The sequence below is a fragment of the Aotus nancymaae genome, unplaced genomic scaffold (assembly GCF_030222135.1).
Source record: "Aotus nancymaae isolate 86718 unplaced genomic scaffold, 86718_ANA_hifiasm-v0.15.2.pri h1tg000007l, whole genome shotgun sequence".
Classification (NCBI taxonomy): Eukaryota; Metazoa; Chordata; class Mammalia; order Primates; family Aotidae; genus Aotus; species Aotus nancymaae.
The window spans coordinates 31,512,460-31,534,790 of record NW_026988418.1 but is presented as its reverse complement, the minus strand read 5'-3'; the positions used below and the strand labels follow the sequence as shown (position 1 = coordinate 31,534,790).

General features: G+C 39.5%; 1 pseudogene; it reads left to right on the top strand.

The window, feature by feature from the left end:
• The first annotated feature begins 11,668 nt into the window (after positions 1 to 11,668).
• On the top strand, positions 11,669 to 12,017 carry LOC105710173 (elongin-C-like; annotated as a pseudogene).
• The last annotated feature ends 10,314 nt before the right edge of the window (positions 12,018 to 22,331 follow it).

Sequence of the window (22,331 nt, the reverse complement as noted above, 5' to 3'; positions counted from 1 at the left end):
AAACAAAATGTAAACTAAATTACAAACACGGGAATTCTTTTATGAGTAAGATAGATTTATAAATTTGGGAATGTGGTTTTATCATGAGTATAGTAGATTTAGACTGCTTAGAAGTATTTGCTATTTATTCCTGGTTTTTAACTATTGAGTTTCTAAAGAGATTGTCATAGAATAATATTTCACAAAAGAAATCTGATTGTCATCTTTCTACTTAAAACTCTTTAATTATTTCTATCCATCCACAGAATAATAACTCAAATCCATTATACGGTTTGCAATCTTGCCACTTCCTGACCTTGCAGTCTTATTGTCCCACATTTCCCCTTGCCCACTCTGATCCAGTTACATTGAACTACTCTCAGTTTTCCAAATATATGTGCACTTTTGCACCTACAGCCCTGTCCAGCTATAGTCCCACCTCCCCGGAAAGCTCATCCTCACCCCTACACCTTGTCCTCAACCTAACTAATTCCTATTCAACCTTCAAGCTATAGCTAAATTATCACTTCTTCAGTAAAAATATCCCTGACTCCTAGATCAAGGTAAATACCCTAGTACATGCTCCCATAGCTGATTTAGTGAAACACTTGGTATATTTGCAATTAGTGAATTCAAATATATTAAGTCTTCCCTGCCAGAATATATATATGTCTTCCCTGACAGAATATAAACTCCATTGGGGTCCTAAATATGACTACTTTATTCACCATTATATCCTCAGCCTCCAGCACAATGCCTATCACAAATCAGGTGTTCAGAGAGTATTTGTTGAGCTGAAATAACCTGATTGCAGAATTACAAATAGGTGAAATATTACTGCATTATTATTAGTTACAACATATGAGCTCAGTGACAACCTTAAAGAAAAAAAAAGAAAAATTATCCATGTAATCAAAAACCACCTGTACTCCAGAAACTATTGAATAAAAATAAAAATTAAAAAAAATAAAGAAGTGCATGTCACAACATTGTATGTATCTCATGATTATGAAAATAAATTAATTTCATTTCTATGTATTAGAAAAAAGTCTCTATGCTTCAGTTTCTTTGTATATAAAAACAGGGATAAGGATAGCAACTGTTTACTTCCTAGAGTTGTTGTAAAGATTAAATGAATTAATTCATGTTTAGTATTTAGATCAGTTTCTATCACAAAATGAGTTCATTGTAAATGTTAACTAGAAACATTACAAACTGGGGACATGGTCACAGCTGTATCAGATGACATTGGAATTGATTGTTTACTAGGGCTATAGTGAGCGTTTTTAAACAAAGTACTAGGAAAATTTATAGGAGTAGTTCCTATCTAGTTCTGGATGCTCAGCATAGTAGATGCAAAAATAAATGATCTGGTTAAATTACATGATCTTACTTTGTCAGGTAGATCTTCGGGTATCGATTTGTAATTCCACACAGTGCTATTATCAGTATTCAAGAATCTTTGGTTTATTTTAGTATAACTCATCTTAACTTTCAACTAGTATTTTAATTATTATTTCCTCCTAGTATTGTTACCGGAAAGGGGTCCTGATCCAGACCCTAAGAGAGGGTTCTTGGATCTCGCGCAAGAAAGAATTTGGAGCAAGTCTATAGAGGAAAGTGAAAGCTAGTTTTAAGAAAGTGAAGCAATAAAGAATGGCTACCCCATAGGCAGAGCAAGCTCGGGCTGATGAACTAAAGATACTTATAGTTATTTCTTGATTATAAGCTAAACGAGGTGGATTATTCATGACTTTTCCAGGAAAGGGGTGAGCAATTCCCAGAACTGAGGGATCCTCCCCTTTTTAAGCCATATGGGGTAACTTCCTGAAATTGCCATGGCATTTGTAAACTGTCACTGCACTGGTGGGAGTGTCTTTTAGCATACTAATGCATTCTAATTTGCATGTAATGAGCAGTTTGGAGACCAGAGGTAGCTTTCATCACCATCTTGGTTATGGTGGGTTTTGGCAGGCTTCTTTACCACGTACTCTTTTTATCAGCAAGATCTTTGTGCCAACCTCCTATCTCATCCTGTGACTAAGAACGCCTTAACTTCCTGGGAATGCAGCCCAGTAGGTCTCAGTCTTATTTTACCCAGTCACTATGCAAGATGGAGTTGCTCTGGCTTAAATACCTCTGACAGTATCATATAAAATACATTTAAACCCTGTCATGGTAGAAAAAAGTTACTCTTTGATAACAAATAGATACTAAGAAAAATACAGTTATCCCTAAATATTAGATAATTGTGAGTCTGCACCAATGGTTTACTAAATGTACACCCACCTTTGACCTAAAAGCATCACTGACTTTTCATTTATTAGCAGTGAATCACTACAGCAAAAGAGCATTTTGTAGACTGTAGATGAGAATAAAATGAAATAAAGGAAATGACCTTGTAAAAAAAAATGCAGTGAACGACTCTGTGTAATTGCTAAAATACTGCCACAGGAGGGCCCAGTGTCTTTCCTTGAGTGCAGCATGTTTTCTGGAAGACCTTTAAGCCTGGAGACTCCCAAGGACAAGCACATAAAGGAGATGAATCACTTTCCAGTTCTCATCAGTGAATCACGGTTGAGATCACCACTACTTAATTTGAGCTTTTCAAACATATGAGTCACCACACAAGTCCCTGCATTCTAAATTAGAATGAGAACAGATTTCGTGATGTTGGATCAAGTAGCTCTTAAGGGGTCTTTCTTCCTAAACCAGGACAGTTTGCCTGGGCTGGAAGAATGGGTACATTAGACGTATTCAGAACAGAACAGCCAGCTCAGGCCTGAATACACTACCCCATCAACTTTCTGGTAACTGGCACCATAGAGTCACTTCCTGAAGTTAGAAGGTAGAGAGAATTCCAACAAGGCTATAAACAGCACACAGAGTACTTCTGCTAAAATGACGGGATCTGGAGACACTCTCCGGCATGGAAATCCTACCAATAAAGATGCAGGTATTTCCTTCTTTTATTAAAGATGTTAGCAGTTATCATTGCCTCCTGTAATCCACGTTGTGCTGTTATCCTGAGAGTGTTCCAAAGCCACATAGATATCCTACCTGATTCTCCAGATTCCTTTGGCTTCCTTAGTGCTAATGAGCTTCCTCTCCCATCTCCCATTTCACATCACAAATATTCCACACCTATCCTAGTTTGCTATACTTCTGTCATTACTTGGAATTATTCTATCTCCTGAATATTACATTCAAAACTCCATTCACTAACTGCAACCTTTCTCCCAGCATTCTCATTCAGTTACTCCCAGTCTATTATTCCTTCAGCCTCATCAAGACTTCCAGATCCTTTCTTCTTCTTCTTTTTTTTTTTTTTTTTTGAGATGGAGTTTGGCTCTTGTTACCCAGGCTGGAGTGCAATGGCGCGATGTCGGTTCACCGCAACCTCTGCCTCCTGGGTTCAGGCAATTCTCCTGCCTCAGCCTCCTGAGTAGCTGGCATTACAGGCGTGCACCACCATGCCCAGCTAATTTTTGTATTTTTAGCGAAGACAGGGTTTCACCATGTTGACCAGGATGGTCTCGATCTCTTGACCTCGTGATCCACCCGCCTCGGCCTCCCAAAGTGCTGGGATTATAGGCGTGAGTCACCGCGCCCGGCCCTTTCTTCTTTTTCCCAGTATCAGCCCCTCTTATCTTTAATTCTTTTGCAATCATAGTTGCTACCATAAGGGCAATAACAAGTAAATCACAGTAATTAACAACAATAGCAACTAACATTTATTGAGTTATAAATGTATGCCAGGCATTGAATTAAGCACTTATATCAGTTAATTAATCCCTGACATCATCTAATTCCCAGGACTACTTTATGAACCAGGTGTTGAGGACCTTAGCCAAGTCTTTGTGTTAAGCTTTGCTATATCTTGAGCAATTTTACACTGCTCATCATTCTAATGTAACTACTCATATGAGATGCTTTGTCATTATTCTAAAACCTAGACCAATATAGCAAGGGTGGCACCATTGGCATAGTAAGAAATTGTACCTGGAATCCACACTAGTTAGATCTAGGAAGTGGAGCTTACTAAAGGCAGTTTTTGCAGCCTTATAATTATACTGGAGGTTGGGAGTGCATAATTTGAGGTATTAAAGACTTGGTAAGCTCCTGCTTATGGCTTCCTGCAACCCGCAACCTGAAAGGACCTCAACCTGGACAAGTAAAATGCTGTCTCCGCCAGCCTGGAAATTGTTCGGATGAAGCTGGAAACCATCATTCTCAGCAAACTGACACAAGAACATAAAAATCAAACACCATATGTTCTCACTCATAGGTGGGTGTTGAACAATGAGAACACGTGGACACAGGGAGGGGAGCATCACATACTGGGGTCTGTTGTGGGGAACTAGGGGAGGGACAGCCAGGGGTGGGGAGTTGGGGAGGGATAACATGGGGAGAAATGCCAGATATAGGTGATGGGGAGGAAGGCAGCAAACCACATTGCCACGTATGTACCTATGCAATAATCATGCATGTTCTTCACATGTACCCCAAGACCTAAAACGCAATAAAATATTAAAAAAAAAAAAAAGAACAGGAGAAAGTTAAGAAGCCACACTCACCTCATCTCCCTTAGGTGAGATATCTGAGCATCCAAAGCTGAGAATGTATCCTTTGCTCTTATAATATCCTTTGCTCTTATAAGCTTATACCAGTTCATAAACAACATAAATTTATTTATCATAGTCCTAGATGACAAAAACAATATCATCCAACCCCCAGTGCTAAACTTAGTGTCCAGTAGCACATATAAGGTGCTAAATGACAACTTGTTGAACCGATTTTGTTTTATTGAGATTTCAACCCTTTGAGAGTGTATACTAATGAGGTATCCTTCTCACAGATTCTCCCGGAAGGATAAAGCAGTAAGAAGCTTGTACCTAGAGCTATCCCTCTTTATTAAGGGCTTTTTAAAAATTGCAATTCTGTCTGTACTATAAATTTCATTTTATTACTGACTTACAATAAGATCGTTCTATAAATCTCTGGCTAGACTAATTTTATATGGTTTTGTAAAAATGTGATCTCTTCTATTGAAAAGAATATATATGCATAGAATTATACACATAGTTTTACAAAGACACACATACTAGTTTTCTATTGTTTCATAACAAATTATCACAAACTTATAACAGTAAATAATACAGATTATTATCTACAGTTTCCATGGGTCAGGTATCCAGCATATTTTAGCTGGGCCCTCTGTTCAGGGTCTCAAAGGTAGAATAAAATCAAGATGTCAGCTGAGCCATGTTCTCATCAGGAGCCTCTGGGGAGGAATGTTCTCCTCAGCTCATTCAGGTTGTTGGCAGAATTCAGTTCTTGTGGTTGTAGGACTGAAGTCTCCATTCTCCACTAGCAACTGTTGGCCGGGAGTCAGTCTCAGCTCCTAGAATTCACTCAAATTCATCCATTTGTAGATTCCTCCTTCAAGACAGCAATAACACACTGAATTTCTCTCATACTTTGAATCTCTGACTTCTGCTTCCCCAATAAGCCAGAGAAAACTCTCCTGTTTTAAAGGGTCCATGTAATTAGGATAGGCCCACATGGATGACATCCTATTTTAAGGTCAACTGATTAGTCACCTTAATAGCATCTGTAAAATACCTTTTTCATGTAATACAACATAAGGCAGTAACATTAGAGGGCAGAGATTAAGGAACTATTTAGAACACTGCCTACCACAATCCACCCTGTAGTCCCCTGATTCGTCATGTCCATAAATTCCCTAAATTCCCATTAGAGTATCAACTCAAAAACAAAAATTCTCATCTAAATCTCAATAGCTCATATACCCCGAATCCCTTCATGTACACCATGTAGAAATCAGGAAAGGATGGGGCTCTAGGGTAATCCATAATGACAGTTCCCAGGAACAAGTCCTCTCTATCTGTGGACCTGTAAAACTAAAGAGACATGTTATGATCCTACAATACTCTGAATATACAATAGTGGGGCAGACATAGGATAATAGTTATACACATCGTAATTCAAAAAAGGCATGGTGTATACACTTCACTGATGTCACGGCACTTTTAGGAAGAAATTGCTATTCCACTGGGTCCTGATACTGAAGATGTGGTCTGGGTCACCCCTAGCTATTCATAGGTCCAAGGAAGACATGAATTATAGGAAGAAACTATTCAACCCACTGAATGGTCCTTGCCTGAATTTTTCAGAGTTTTACTCCATTAGACAAAAGCCATGACCACAAACCCTTTTGAGATGTTCCCTGCTCTACCTTTGGCTTCTGCTGAGATGACTGCGGGACAACACTCCTAAGCTTCTGAGAGGCCCTTTAGTTTCACTGATGGGATCTGTGGGTCACAACCTTAATATCTTAGAAGAGCCTTTGTGATGACTGAACACTTAGACCTGTCAGTCTTTCTGAGGCTTCAGTAAAAGCTGGACAGTTGCACAGTCTTTCTATTCTCTATGCCATACTTTTGGAAGCCATTTCTGACTCTTAGCATTTCCTGCCATCTGGAAAGGCTGGGCAGTCTCAAAATCCTCCAGTCCTGATCCCTTTATGTTTAGCAGATTTTCCCTCCAGTTATTATTTTTCTCACATTTTAGTATAAGTAGTAAGAGAGAAATAAGCCAGCACCTTTAACACTTTGCTTGGTTATCTCCTCAGCTATATATCTAAGTTTGTCATTTACAAATTCTGCTTTCCACATAACTGCAGGACACAATTTTTCTAAGCTTTCTATCACCACATAGCAAGGATTCTCCTTCGTCCAGTTCCAATAATATGATTCTCACTTTCTTCTGAGTCTTCCCCAACAGTATTCTAAAAGCCCCGATTTCTAATCACAGTCTGTTCATGATGGTTTAGCCTTTCCCCAGGGCAATTTAGGTTTGCTCTATAATGCTCTTCATCTTCTTCTAAGCTCTCCCCAGTTGTGTCTTTAATATCCATATTTCTACTAATAGTCCATTTGAGACAATTTAGCCTTTCTCTATCATGTTCCTCAAAATTCTTCTAACCTCCAGTTACTGCCTAATCCCAAAACTATTTCCACCTTTTAGGTATCAATTACAGCAGAATCAACTTTCTGTATCAAAATCTGCATTAGTCTCTATTGCTGTGTAACTGTCACAAGTTTAACAGCTGCAAACAATACATATTTCTTATCTTACATTTTTCATGGGTCAGGAGTCTGGTACATTTTAACTGGGTCCTCTGCTTAGGGTCACAAAGGCTGAAATCCAGATGTTGGCCAAGCCCGAAGTACCATATAGGATTTGCTTCCAAGTTCAGTCAGGTTGTTGGGCAGAATACAGTTCTTTTTGTTTGTAGGACTGATGTTTCCATCTGCTTGCTGACCATTGGCTAGGACTCACTCTCCACTCCTAGATGTCACTGGCATTTCTTTTCTTTCTTTTTTTTAATTGTACTTTAGGCTCTGGGGTACATGTGCAGATCATGAAGGATTGTTGCATAGGTACATATATGGCAAGATGGTTTGCTACCTTCAGCCCCCCATCACCTATATCTGGTATTTCTCCCCACGTTATCCCTCCCCACCCTCCCCATCCCCTGTCCCTCCCCACCTTCCCCACTCCCCCATCTCTCCCCTAGTCCCCCCCAACTGACTGCAGTGTGTGATGCTCACCTCCCTGCATCCATGTGTTCTAATTGTTCAACACCCGCCTATGAGTGATACCATGCAGTGTTTGATTTTCTGTTCTTGTGTCAGTTTGCTGAGAATGATGGTTTCCAGATTCATCCATGTCCCTATGAAGGACACAAACTCATCATTTTTTATGGCTGCATAGTATTCTGTGGTGTATATGTACCATATTTTCTTTATCCAGTCTTTTGTTGATGGACATTTGGGTTAGTTCCAGGTATTTGCTACTATAAACAGTGCTGCAATGAACATATGTGTGCATGTGTCTTTATAATAGAACAGTTTATAATTCTTTGCATATGTACCCACTAATGGGATTGCTAGGTCAAATGGAATTTCTATTTCTAGATCCTTGAGGAATCGCCACATTGTCTTCCACAATGGTTGCACTAATTTGCACTCCCACCAACAGTGTAAAAGTGTTCCTATTTCTCCACATCCTCTCCAGCATCTGTTGTCTCCAGATTTTTTAATGAATGCTATTCTAATTGGTGTAAGATAGTATCTCAATGTGGTTTTGATTTGCATTTCTCTAATGAACAGTGATGATGAACATTTTTTCATATGTTTGTTGGCTTCATAGATGTCTACCAAAACTGGGCAGAGATACAACTAAAAAAGAAAACTTCAGGCCAATATCCATGATGAACATCGACACAAAATCCTCAGCAAAATACTGGCAAACAGAATGCAACAGCAAATCAAAATGCTTATTCATCATGATCAAGTAGGCTTCATCCCGGGGATGCAAGGCTGGTTCAACATACACAAGTCTATAAACATAATCCACCACATAAACAGAACCAAAGACAAAAACCACATGATTATCTCAATAGATGCAGAGAATGCCTTCAACAAAATTCAACAGCCCTTTATGCTAAAAACCCTCAATAAACTAGGTATCAATGGAACATATCACAAAATAATAAAAGCTATTTATGACAGACCCACAGCCAATATCATACTGAATGGGCAAAAACTGGAAGCATTCCCTTTGAAATCTGGCACTAGACAAGGATGCCCTCTCTTACCACTCTTATTCAATATAGTATTGGAAGTTCTAGCCAGAGCAATCAAGCAAGGAAAAGAAATAAAGGGCATTCAATTAGGAAAAGAGGAAGCCAAATTGTCCCTATTTGCAGATGACGTGATTGTATATTTAGAAAATCCCATTGTCTCAGACCAAAATCTCCTGAAACCGATAAGCAACTTCAGCAAAATCTCAGAATACAAAATCAATGTGCAGAAATCACAAGCATTCCTATATACTAATAACAGACAAACAGAGAGCCAAATCAAAAGTGAACTCCCATTCACAATTGCTACAAAGAGAATAAAATACCTAGGAATACAAGGATGTAAAGGACCTCTTCAAGGAGAACTACAAACCACTGCTCAATGAAATAAGAGAGGACACAAACAGATGGAGAAACATTCATGCTCATGGTTGGGAAAAATCAACATCGTGAAAATGGCCATACTGCCCAAAGTAATTTATAGATTCAATGCTATCCCCATCAAGCTTCCAATGACCTTTTTCACAGAACTGGAAAAAAACACTTTAAACTTCATATGGAACCAAAATAGAGCCTGCATAGCCAAAACAATCCTAAGCAAAAAGAATAAAGCTGCAGGCATCACGCTGCCTGACTTCAAACTATACTACAAGGCCACAGTAATCAAAAGAGCATGGTACTGGTACCAAAACAGAGACACAGACCAATGGAACAGAACAGAGGCTTTGGAGGCAATGCCACACATCTACAATCATCTGATCTTTGACAAACCTGAGAAAAACAAGCAATGGGGAAAGAATTCCCTGTTTAATAAATGGTGTTGGGAAAACTGGCAGAAAGCAGAAACTGGACCCCTTCCTGACACCTTACACTAAAATTAACTCCAGATGGATTAAAGTTCTAAACATAAGACCTACCACCATAAAAACCCTAGAAGAAAACCTAGACAAAATCATCCAGGACATAGGCATAGGCAAGGACTTCATGGCTAAAACACCAAAAGCAACAGCAACAAAAGCCAAAATAGACAAATGGGATCTAATTAAACTCCAGAGCTTCTGTAGAGCAAAGGAAATAATCATTAGAGCAAACCAGCAACCAACAGAATGGGAAAAAATTTTTGCAATCTACCCATCTGACAAAGGGCTAATATCCAGAATCTACAAAGAACTAAAACAGATTTACAAGAAAAAAACAAACAAGCCTATTCAAAAGTGGGCAAAGGATATGAACAGACACTTTACACTGGCATTTCTTAATTTGTGGCTCCTCTCATCTTCCAGAAAGCAATGCATTTTGAATGCTTCTCATGCTTTGAATCTCTGACTCTGCTTCTTCAACTAGATACAGAAAACTCTCTGTTCATGTGATTAGGTTAGGCTTACTCTGATAATCTCCTTATTTTAGGGTCAACTGATCAGTAACTTGATTGCCTCCGTAAAATTCCTTTTCCCAAGTAACAGCCTAATCACAGAAATAACTAGAGGGTGGAAATTATGGAGGACCAATTTAGAATTATTACTATCCCACATTCTTACACCAAAAAATACTGTAGGAATATACTAATAGTGGCAACTATGAGTTTTCATTCCTTTCTGCATTTTTATTTTGTAGAATTTTTAAAAATATAACTTTGCAGTGAGGAGAAATGCAGAACTATATTATTTTGAATGTAGTTCAAATCATAGTGACTTTGCAGAATCTTGGAGCTATCTGCCAGCCCATTTGCAGTGACTACAACTGCATGAAGTACTGATTACAAAAGATAGAATCATTTATTTTTAGAAAGCTGGTTTTGTTACATTGCAAGCTTTTCCTACAAGCACACACACGTTTCTAATAAAATAAATTTATTGTTAATGACGAGGTTTGAAAATAGGTGACATAAAAGTAAGAAGCTATGCCTAGCTTCTTGCTCTATCTGCTTCTATAGCAAAATAAGTCAGAATGCTGAGGGCCCATGAGCTATATAATGAATTAGCTCCTTCCAACCGAAACAGCAGATCAGGACTGTAACGCAATTGAATTTCGGTCTTTTCACCAGGCACCAAATGTTTACTGAGCTCCCACTATACACAGAGCGCTTGGGTACAGATACACAGATGGCACCACCATGAACCCAAGTGACAAGCTCAACATTTCTTATTTTGCCCAGAAGACAAGTTTCTTATTCATTTAAATGAGTCAAAATTATACTTTAAATATTAACTGTCAGATTTCAGAGGACATTTGGAGATCCTAAAAATATTTTTGTAATTGAACAAGAAGAAAACCTGTGTTCCAATCAATGCTTATTCCCTGCTTCTTAAAAAATTGATGTTTTAAAAAAGAATGAAGCAAATTATAATTTTCCTTTCAACATGATCCTTGATCAGACATTCTTTTGGCTATTTTGACAAAAAAGAATGAAAGACTAGGGTCACATTCCTTTAAGGTCACATCTCTTTGTCATCATCGTCTCTTCTTTGGCAATGTACAGTAGTTACTCTGCAGTGCCAATTACTTTGAAAAGATCTTGGCTTAACCTCAGTCTAACCCAGCCAACCCTCCAAGTCAGCCCAGCAGCAATGCTGGCAGTCCTTGGAAAAATGGAAACTGGGCTGTTCATAGGCTGTTTCCACGGAGTATATCACGTTTCACAGGGGAAAGACAAGTAGTCACTTGGAAGGCCCACCTCTCAAGGAGTGAAACATACTGCAGCCTGGCGTTTCAACCTATCTTCAAACTTACTGGCTTAGTGAATTCCTAAACTTTATATTCAGTTGCTGTTTTCCAACTGCTTACAATTCTTGATTCTGCACAGCAACTCAACTGATCAGAATTGGAGCAAGTGGAGAAGGACTACAAAAGGAACCCAAAGCAGGGCAACTGCCCTGGAATAGGAACTGTGGCGGTACAAAGGGACCGGGCTGCAGTGGCTGTAGGCTTGAGGAGTGAGACTTGGGCTGGGACAGAAACGGAGCTCCGAGAAACTACTAAAGTTCCTGGGGAAGCAAAATTGGATTTCATAAGAACAAAATGGATGGAGAGGAGAAAACCTATGGTGGCTATGAAGGCCCTGATGCCATGTATGTCAAATTGATATCATCTGATGGCCATGAATTTATTCTAAAAAGAGAACCTGCATTAACATCAGGCATGATAAAAGCCATGTTGAGCAGCCCTGGTCAATTTACTGAGAATGAAACCAATGAGGTCAATTTTAGAGAGATACCTTCACATGTGCTATCAAAAGTCTGCATGTATTTTACATACAACGTTTCACTACACTAACAGCTCCACTGAGATTTCCAAATTCCCAGTCACACCTGAAATTTCACTAGAACTGCTGGTGGCTGCAAACTTCCTAGATTGTAAAATAAAATAAATTCAATTTTTTAAAATAGCGGGACCCAAAGCAGTCTGTGGGAGCTGAGGAGAGGGAAAGGAAAAGAGCCCAGTCTGGCAGATGGGGTTTCTTTTTGTATTCCCCTTTCTATTCCCCTTTGTCTTTAACCTCTTTCTTCGTTTAACCATCTTTCACCATATTCTTTCCCTTCTGAGAGATCTTCCCTATGTAGCACCACCAGTTCTCAAAGGCTGCCCAAGTATCTCCAGCTTCTGATCTTCTACCTTCACTAGCCCTACAGATGCTAAACACAGTCATGCTGAGCCTCCATGGGCTTCCCTTGGTTAAAAGCCAGGCTTTCCATTGATTTACTGATCACTGGTTCATTCATTTATTCAAAAGACATTTACCAAGTGTCTCCTAGGTGTCAGGCCTACGGCCAGCTGCTGAGGATAAAGAGGGGAACTAGACTGGTCTCTACCCTCAAGAGATGGAGGAAACACTCATGTGCACAAGGGTCTATGATAGTATCACATTATGTTTTTATGCAATAAAATGGAGGAAGAGTGGATTCATTTTGATGGTGCACTAAGGGAAGCCAAATTTTAACTCTGTCCTCTTAAAAAATTTGATATGCTGAAACAAAAAATCAAACTAACAAACACTACCAGTCCAATCTAATCAGGTATAAGACAGCAAGAATTTCATAAAGATACCCAGGAGGTAGGTTGAATTTGAGGCAGGACTATTTGCCAGGGAAGAATCACAAATGGAACAAATATGCTTCAAGAAAAAAGTCTGTGTGCCGGGAGAATCGGGAGCCAAGGTTGTGAAAGAGGTTCATTGTAGGAAGACTTGCAGCATACTGGTTATCTTGGTAAATTCTTTGTTCAAAGAGAAGAAAGTGTGAAATGAATTTAAGTTCGAAAATATGGAAGGCATGGTATGCACCAATGAGTTTTTAAATTGCTTATCTTGATCAAAAATAATGCAATATGGTCTCTTCGTCAGTTAATACATAGAATCATGGAGACAGTCGGAAAGACCATCCCCTTCCCCAACATCCTTGTAAAACATTTGAAAAAACTTGATATTCCCCTGCATTGTTAGAATTACTGCTCTTTGTAACAATGTTATGAAAACTTTTTCCATGGAAAGACCTCCCCATTCAAACATTTTTTACTACTAGCAAGCAAAGACATATGCTGTGTGCTAGCAACCAAATTCTAGGCTTGAAAGCCATGAGCTTTAGAGACCATTTTTAAAGTTGCATGTTAGAACCTATAATCGAAATGATAAAAAGAGGGGGGAGGTAGAAATTGCACAGATGCCATATATGTATAGAAATGTATTCTAATCAAGTCTTCTTAACCCCTGTCAGGTAGATTTCACCACTGGCATATTCCCATGGGTCCTTCCAATGTGCCAATCACAGACCTGTAGGTGTAACCTTCCACATTTCCTGCATTCCAGGGGTCTCCTTTTCCAGAATGAGAAATTTAAATTCAGTGAGGTACAAAAGAGAAGCTGGATAAATATTTGTTGGATAAATGAAAATGTGTAATATTTATTCAGATGGACTAGTTATACAGTAGTATTATTGAGCATGATGCCCCAAGTGTTTATACCAATTCTTATCTACATTTTATAAATGAAGAGACTTAGGTCATATTATAGCAACGCTTGAATTAATTTTAGCTAAGTTGGCCCAATTTCCCCCCACAATATTGAGTCACCTGATGTTTGTAGTCTAGTGCCAGAGGCCAGTGAGGAATTTTATTAAGGAATTTTGTTCCGTGCTTCTGCTGTTAAATAAGAAGTGAAAACTAAGGGCGTGAGGTTGAAGTTGGCAGCGCTGCTGGAGCTGGCCAGGGATGTCCGGGAGAAGGGACTGGGAATGGGGAGTGAAGGAGTCCTGGTTGGGGGTGAGCCTGGCGGGTGACACGTAGCGGAAGTCAGGAGAAGGCTGGAGACGGACCAAGGCTCCAAGACCCCCAGCTTCCCGCAGGCGGTGCGGGCAAGTGCTGCGCTGCAGGGATGCTAGCAGTAGGGGGCGAGCGTGTGGCTATTGCTGGTGCCATGGGTCCCCTGTGCGCGGTCCCGGGGCTGGGGCGGGGGCGAGGGTCACACAATCCCCACAGGCCAACGAGTGAGAGGCCAACTCCCACTCCAACAGCAAGGAAATGGCTCCCACCATCTGACATGAGTTTACTTAGTTATTCAATTCCAGAATACATATATAGTGGCCTCAGAATTGCTAAGCTGTAGCCTCATGGGAAGTAACTTTGTCAACGTGAGACAGTGTTTATGCAACATTTCTTTTGTTGTTGGTTTTAGAGACTCCACTCATTTCCAGAGTTACTTAGGTCAACACCTCTTACCTTACTCCCTTCGCTGAGGTTGCTTCATACATTTGTAATATACACGGTTAGATTGTTTTGTCACATTCTGAATTCAATCCTGGAACTCCCTTGACCTCCTAAGTGATTTTTTTAAATCGGCACTGTTAAGGCTTAAAGTTTTCACAAATGCATATTGTCACATATTCACAACTACATTATCATATAGAACCATTTCGACATTCCAAAATATTCCTGGTCGTTCACCTATTCAAACTTTTCCCCCAACACTGCCTGGACCAATCCTGGAAACAATTGATTTTCTTTTACTGTCTCTGTAGTTTTATCTTTTCCAGATTGTCATACAATTAGGATTGTAGAATATTCAGCCTTTTCAGACTAGATTATTTCAGTTAGAAATACTCATTTAAGATTCATCATGCCTTTTATGGATTGATAGTTTTTAATTTTTAATCACTGAATAACATTCCATTCTATGGATATACCAGAGTTTGTTTATCCGTTCACCTACCGAAGGACATCTTGATTACTCCCCGTTTTGGTGATTACAAATAAAACAATTATAAATATTTATGTGACGTGTTTTGTGTGAACAGCAGTTTTCAAATCAGTTAGGTAAATACCTAGGTGCACAATTGCTGGCTTCTGTGGTATCCTTAGTTTTGCAAGAAACTGCCAAAGCGTTTGTAGCATTTTGTATTCCCACCAACAATGAATGAGAATTCCTATTGCATTCTCAACAGCAATTGGTATCATCAGCTTTTCAGATTTTGGCCATCCTAACGTATATATTTTCCATGCTTTTACTTTCAACTTATTTGTAATCTTACTTGTTTTGATTTCTGCTATTTTGCTATTCGTGTCTCTATATAGCGTGCATTTTTTGTTTCTGTGTTCCTCTTTCACTGCCTTTGTTGTTAAATATGGCTTTGTACATAAATATTTTCTACTGTACCATTTATATTCATTTGTTGGACGCTGCTATTTACTGAATGTTTGTGTCCCCCCCAAATTCATACGTTGAAGTTCTAACCCTGGATGTGATCATTTTAACCTTCTCCCTTGCTTATATATAAACATTTGGAGGTGGGACCTTTGAAAGTTAATTAGATTTGGATGAGATCATGAGGGTGGAGCCCCCGTAATGGGATTAGTGTTCTTTTTTTTTAATTGCATTTTAGGTTTTGGGGTACATGTGAAGAACATGCAAGATTGTTGCATAGGTGCACACGTGGCAGTGTGATTTGCTGCCTTCCTCCCCTTCACCTATGTGGCATTTCTCCCCATGCTATCTCTCCCCAACTCCCCACCCCCCATTGTCCCTCCCGTATTTCCCCCCAACAGACCCCAGTGTATAGTGCTCCCCTCCCTGTGATTAGTGTTCTTATAAAAAGAGAAAGAGACACCAGAGCTTTTTCTCTGCCATGTAAGGACTCCGTCCATACATGGTTGTCTATAAACCACAAAGAGGGCCCTTTAGAAATCAAGTCTGCCAACACATTAATCTTCTAATTCCCAGCCTCCAGAACTGTGAGAAATCAATGTCTATTGTTTAGTCCACTCATTTATGATATCTTATTATGGTCACCTGCGCAGACTGGTATAGATACCTTTTACTCTATATATTTTAGCTCTTTTCAGCCATTATTTCTTAAGTAGCTTTTCTTCACTTTTTTTCTTTTCTTTACTTCTGGGAACTTACGCTGGGTCACTTGATGATGTTCCTCAGGTCTCTGAGACTCTTTATTTTTCTTCATTGTTCTTTCTGTAATTTCTTATAATTCTTGATCTATCATTGATTTCACCCATTTGTTTTATTCTGCCAGCTGAACCCTGCTATTGACACCCAGTAGTGAATTTATAATTTTAATTACTGTGTATTTCAACTTCAGAATTTCTATTCCATTGTTAAAATAATCTTCATCTCCTGATTTGTATTCTCTACTTGATTATTTATTATTATTTTACTTTCCTTTAGTTTTTAAATAGTTTCCTTAATATGTTTAAACATGTCTATACTAGTTATTTTGAAGTCTTGCTCCACCAAATCTAACACCTGTCCCCTCAGAAACAGTTTCCACTGTTTTTCTTTCTGTGTGTGGTCTTACTTTCCCATTTTTTTGCATGTAATTTCTTTAATTGGACATTATAATAACTCTGGATTCATTTCCCCCCCAGGGTTAGTTGCTGTTACTAATTTTTGGTTTGCTTAATGACTTGCCTGGATTAATTCTGTGGAATGAATCTATCTCACAACAGTGTGCAGCCCCTGTTGTTTCTGTTCAAGTTCCTTTTTAAAAAAAGATTTTTGTTTAATGTTTAAATCTGGCTTCTCATGAGTCACTCCTGGATTAGCATAGCTTAATGGGGGTCAGCTAAAATTGATCAGAGGTTGCACATAAGCATATTGATCTAGTAAGCTTTCTACACTTTGCAAATAAATCTGTGTATTTAAGGAATGTAATCAAGGCTGGGTGTGGTGGCTCACACCCTATAATCCCAGCACTTTAGGAGGCCAAGGCAGGAGGATCACTTGAGACTAGCAGTTTAAGACCAGCCTGGGAAACATAGTGAGACTCTGTCTCTTTATTTATTTATTTATTTTTCTAGGTCTCAAACTCCTAGGCTCAGACTATCCTCCCACCTCTGCTTCCCTAAGTGCTGGGATTAACAGGCTTAAGCCACCATGCCCAGCAGTGATTCCTTGTCTCTACAAAAAAAATACAATAGGAAATTAGCCAGGCATGATGATGTGCACCTGTAGTTACAGCTACTCAGGACGCAGAGGTGGGAGGATAGCTTGAGCCCAGGAGGTAGAGGGGGCCCTCAGCCATGTTTGTGCCACTGCACTCCGGACTTAGTAACAAAGTGAGACTCTAGCTCAAAAATCAAAAAATTAAAAAGCAATGTAATTTGAGACAATTTACAAGTCTGCCCTGGCTTCAGGTACATAAGGGACAGGTAGACAGCCAGACCCTATCTGATCCATCCCATGTCTACGCATGTCCTTGAGCATGCGTACAGCCTTCCAAGTTGCCACGGAGAAGTGAACACTTGTGAAGCCCACTATCACTACCTCCATCTCTGGATTTCCCTTTTAATTTTCTGGCTGGTCTGCCGGTTTCTTGGTTTCCTGAGCAACATCATGGCCTCAGGTTAGCTGCAATATTGCCCTTCTTAAATTGCTAGGTATTATTCCACAATTTTTCCACCATCATTTTGGGACAAATAGTTATGTATATAGAATAAAAAGCTTGGAGCTTGTCTTAGTCTGTTTTCTGTTGCTTATAACAGAATGTCTGAAAGTGGGTAATTCCCAAAGAAAAGGAATTTGCTTCTTACATTTATGGAGGATGAGAAGTCCAAGGACAAGGAGCTGTATTGTGTGAGGATCTTTTTGCTGGTGGGAATTCTCTGCAGAATCCAGAGGTGGTGCAGGGCATCATATGGCAAGAGGGTCTGAGTGTGTTAGATCAGGTCTCTCTTCTTCTTTTAAAGCCACCAGTCCCACTCTCATGATAACTTATTAATCCATTAACCCATTAATCCATTAATTAATCCATAAATGGATTAAACCAGAACCCTCCTGACCCAATCACTTCTTTTATTTTAATATACTTATTTTTATTTATTTTATTTTTTGAGACAGGGTCTTATTCTTTCATCCACAGCTCTCAGGCTGCAGTGCTATGACACAATCACTCCAGCTTCAACCTCCCAAGCTCAAGTGATCCTCCCACCTCAGCCTCCAAGTAGCTGGAACTACAAGGGTGCGACCACCATGCCTGCCTAATTTTTTATTTTTTGTAGAGATGGGTTTCACCACATTGCCCAGGCTGGTCTTGAACTCTTGGGCTCAAGCGATCCACCTGCTTCCTCCTGCTAAAGTGCTGGGATTACAGGTGTGAGCCACGGCGCAGGGTCCCAATCACCTCTTAAAGGCACCATACTGCCATGTTCAGGATTAAGTTTCAACATGAGTTTCAGATCTCTACCTTAAAACATGATAAGAAAATAAGAATTTTAAATGCTTACAAGAAGTTTTAGAAGAACTTCATGAGCTTGAAGTAAGAGTTTTTCTATTTTTTTTTTTTTTTGATACAGAGTCTGACTCTGTTGCCCAGCCTGGAGTGCAGTGGCATGATCTCCATTCTCTTCAACCTCTGCCTCCAGGGGTTCAAGCAATTCTCCTGCCTCAGCCACCTGAGTAGCTAGGACTACAGGCGTGAGCCACCATGCCTGGCTAATTTCTGTGTTTTTAGTAGAGACAGGGTTTTGCCATGTTGGCCAAGCTGGTCTCGAGCTCCTGACCTCAAGTAATCTGCTGTCCTCAGACTCCTAAAGTGCTGGGATTATAGGCATGAGCCACCGTGCCCAGCCTAAGGAAGAATTGTATACATCTAAGATGTATACAATACACTAAAGGATTAAAAATGTAAGCAAAAAAAAATTTTAATTCTGCTTATCAATGGTCAACATTTTAAAAAGAAGTAGAAAAGGCAAGAAGGCTGAGAAGCAGGACTGTATGCTATCGCAAGTGTTACAAGAGCAGCATGTTTGCAGAAAGAGGAGGTTGCCATCTGTGTTGAACGCGGCTGAGTGGTGGAACAAGAAGACAGCAAAGTGTGCAGTGGATGTGGAGATGCAAGGCACACGGGCAAGCGTAACAACAGCAGCTTCAACAGAGTAGGAGGAAACCCAGGGCAGTGCCTGGACAGCTGCTCCTCTTGCTCCTCATCTTTCCAGAAAACGCCACATCTCCCACAGTGCCCTGGATGCCCTGTCACTTGCATATTCATAGCTACCCTAAAATACTTGAATGTAGCAGGAGGTTTCTTTTTGCTTATGTGGGAAGTAGAAAAGTTCATTTTTAAAGTTTCCTTTCTTGTTAAAGAATAAATCGTAAGTGGGCTAATAACTCTTTGTTAGGCCCTATCCTATGTAGCTGTTAGACATACCATGCTTACAGGCACATAGTACATTCTATGTCCTCGTACTTTAACCACGATATCTGTTCTGGACATGCTTTTACCTGTTTAGAAAAGTTTTAAGCTGTTAGCCAATCAGGTTTTAGTTTAGGTTTTGAGGTCTGGCTCCAGCCAACAGAGATCAGACACAGCTGTAAGGACAACCCCAAATGCGTAGGGAATAAATATGTCTGCTTTCCTTTGTTTGTTGTACTCTGTGGCAAGATGGCTAGCAAGAGTACCTTTCCTGCAGTCCAGGAAGTAAAAATCGCTTGCTGAGAGATCCTTTGTCATAGTGCTGATTTTTCTTTGTGGCACAAGGCATCTGTTTCCAACACTTGTATTCTGTAACAGAAAAAGTGAAATTATTACCTGCTTTTCTATTTACTTAGCTGATTGCACTTGCTTTTGACAATTCTATCATTTTTTTGACATTCCTCTCTCTCTGAGAAGATGAGAAAGAGAAACCATAATAAAATTGTGGCATTCCCTATTGTTGAAACAGGTCTTCATTGTTTCTAGTTAACCTGAGCTTTCTGGAGGGTCCAAGGATGAAAGCTGGAGGTACAGCCAATCAGTGCTAACATCCTAAACCTCACATTCTGTGTGTATGATATACACTCATGTGCGCCTGCACACACACACACACACACACACACACACACAGACACACACACACAAATGTGAAAGACTCTCCTCCCCTTCCACCTTTTCTTGTCTTTTGCAAGGTTGAACAGCCTGGTCATTTTAACCCCATTACTACTTCAATAAAGACAAGTCAGCCTAAAAAGGGGCAGGGAACAGGCACAGAAACCAGGTCCTGTGCTCCCCTAGGGATAGGTTGTGTCTCAACTCATGAAATCTTGAAAATATTCCCCTTCCTAAAAATTATTCTCTTCCAGCGTAAATAGCTTCTAAATCATAGAAGCTCTGATATGCACAAGGATTTCAAAATGTCCCTAATGAAGATTATAATTAAAATATTTAAATAGGTTTTTAATTTTCTTTCTGGGCTGTGTTATTTCCTAGTCCTCTTCAGGAGCTCCTATTGTTCAGTCCTGACAGAATTCTCTGTCAGAAATTATAGCCTGCTGCCTTTCAGCATCTTCATTAAAATGCAATGCTGCCAGATATATCTGCATGCATATGAATGAAGCATCTATAGAATAATTAAGTCATGAATAACACATTGCTGAGCATGGCTTTTCCTGAATAAGAAAAGAATGCTATTTATGAACTCAGATATTTTATATTATATTAGAAAATAATTGGCAATAACAAGTATCATTTGAGGATTCATTAATTTAAATTATGATTTCCCTGCTATAAACTCCATTTTTTATAAAATGGCAGTTTACATTGGAAAATGAATGTGAACCTGTATGCAGTTTTTCTTCATTTTGCTCAAAAGGCCACTCGAAAGCTTTTGGCAATGGGGGTTGCATAATTTGAGAATCTTTTGGGTCTATTATCAACAGAAGGCCATTAGCTTCATAGCAACTTAACAGGTCTGGGTTCAAACAAATAGTGGCATATCAATGGAAAAACATAGACCATATTTGTGATATTATAAAATATATATTTTTGGCTTTGTCCATGCTTCCTATAGTGTTTATAATTTCCTAAGTAACTAGAATGATAAGGGTATTTTTTGTTAAACTATTTGGCCTTTTGTCCTCGATTCCAGAAACAGCTCCAGAACAGCTCCAGAGTGATGAAGGTGAAACCAGGCTTTCTGTTATTTATAACAAGCCCCTTTCAACCACACCTGAGACTATGTTAATGAGGTGATTTTTGGAAAATCCCTAGATAACTACAGGATGAAGGGCTGGTTGCCAGGGGAACTAACCATGGGCTTAGAGGGTTGAAACTCCTGGCCCCACACCCCACCTTGCATCCTGAGAGGGAGAGGGGCTGAAGGTTAAGTTGAATACCAATGGCCAACAATTTAATCAATTATGCCTACATAATGAAGCCTCCATAAAGTACCAAAAGAACTGAGTTCAGGGAGCTTCCAAATTGGTGAACAAGAATACATTAACCTGCTGGGAGGGTGGCACACTCCAACTCCACAGGGACAGAGGCTCCTGGGCTTGGGACCCTTCCAGACCTTCTTCTTTGGCTGTTCATTTGTATCCTTTCATGTGTCCCTTATAATAAATGGGTAAACAAAAGTAAGGTGTTTACCTGAGTTCTGTGAGCAGCTTTAGCAAATTAATCAAACTCAAAAGTTAAAGGGGTTGTAGGAATCCCAATTTATAGCTGGCCAGTCAGAAATTCCAAAGGCCTGAACGTGCAACAGGCATCTGAAGTAGGAGGCAGTCATGGGACTGATTACTCAATTTCTGGGATCTGAGTCTACCTTCAGGTAGGTCATTTCAGAATCGAATTGAGAGGACACCCCATTGGTGTACACTGCAGAACTGATTTCTTGATTAGTGTGTGAGTCAAAACTCCTACACGTTTGTCACTGAAGTGTTCCATGTTGTAAGAAAATAATAGGAGAAAAAAATGATGGGTTATTTTTTTCTCCTTAATATTCTAAGGCAGTTTTTAGACTTTTTCAAGGAATATTGTGGAAGCCAATGCTGAGCTTCTCTGAGCCACCCTTCCCTTGCATGCAGTGTGTCAGGAAGCCATTCTTTTGCTAAAGGCCCAGCTTAGCAATGAGCACATCCTAAAGTTGAGCAGCACTGTAATTTCAGGTTTAGCTCCCTACTCTGTTCTCCTGAGACCTTTAGTCATGGTGAACTGTTAAAGTCACAGAGGCAAAGAAAAGAATAAGTGAGAAGGTAGAGTGAGAGATTGAAAAGAAGAACAGGACACAAAGCTTAAGGTAAAAAGAAAAAGATAAGACTGTCTCTTCCTTCTTGGCTTTACTCAGATCCCTTGGTTGATTCTTTCTTGCTCATTGTATGTGATTCATTCCATGTTTGGGCTTTTTTTTCTTTTTCTTTTTCAATAGGCTGCACATGCTATAACATCTCCCTGAGCAAGGGGCTGAGCCAAATGTCAATGGAGCAAAC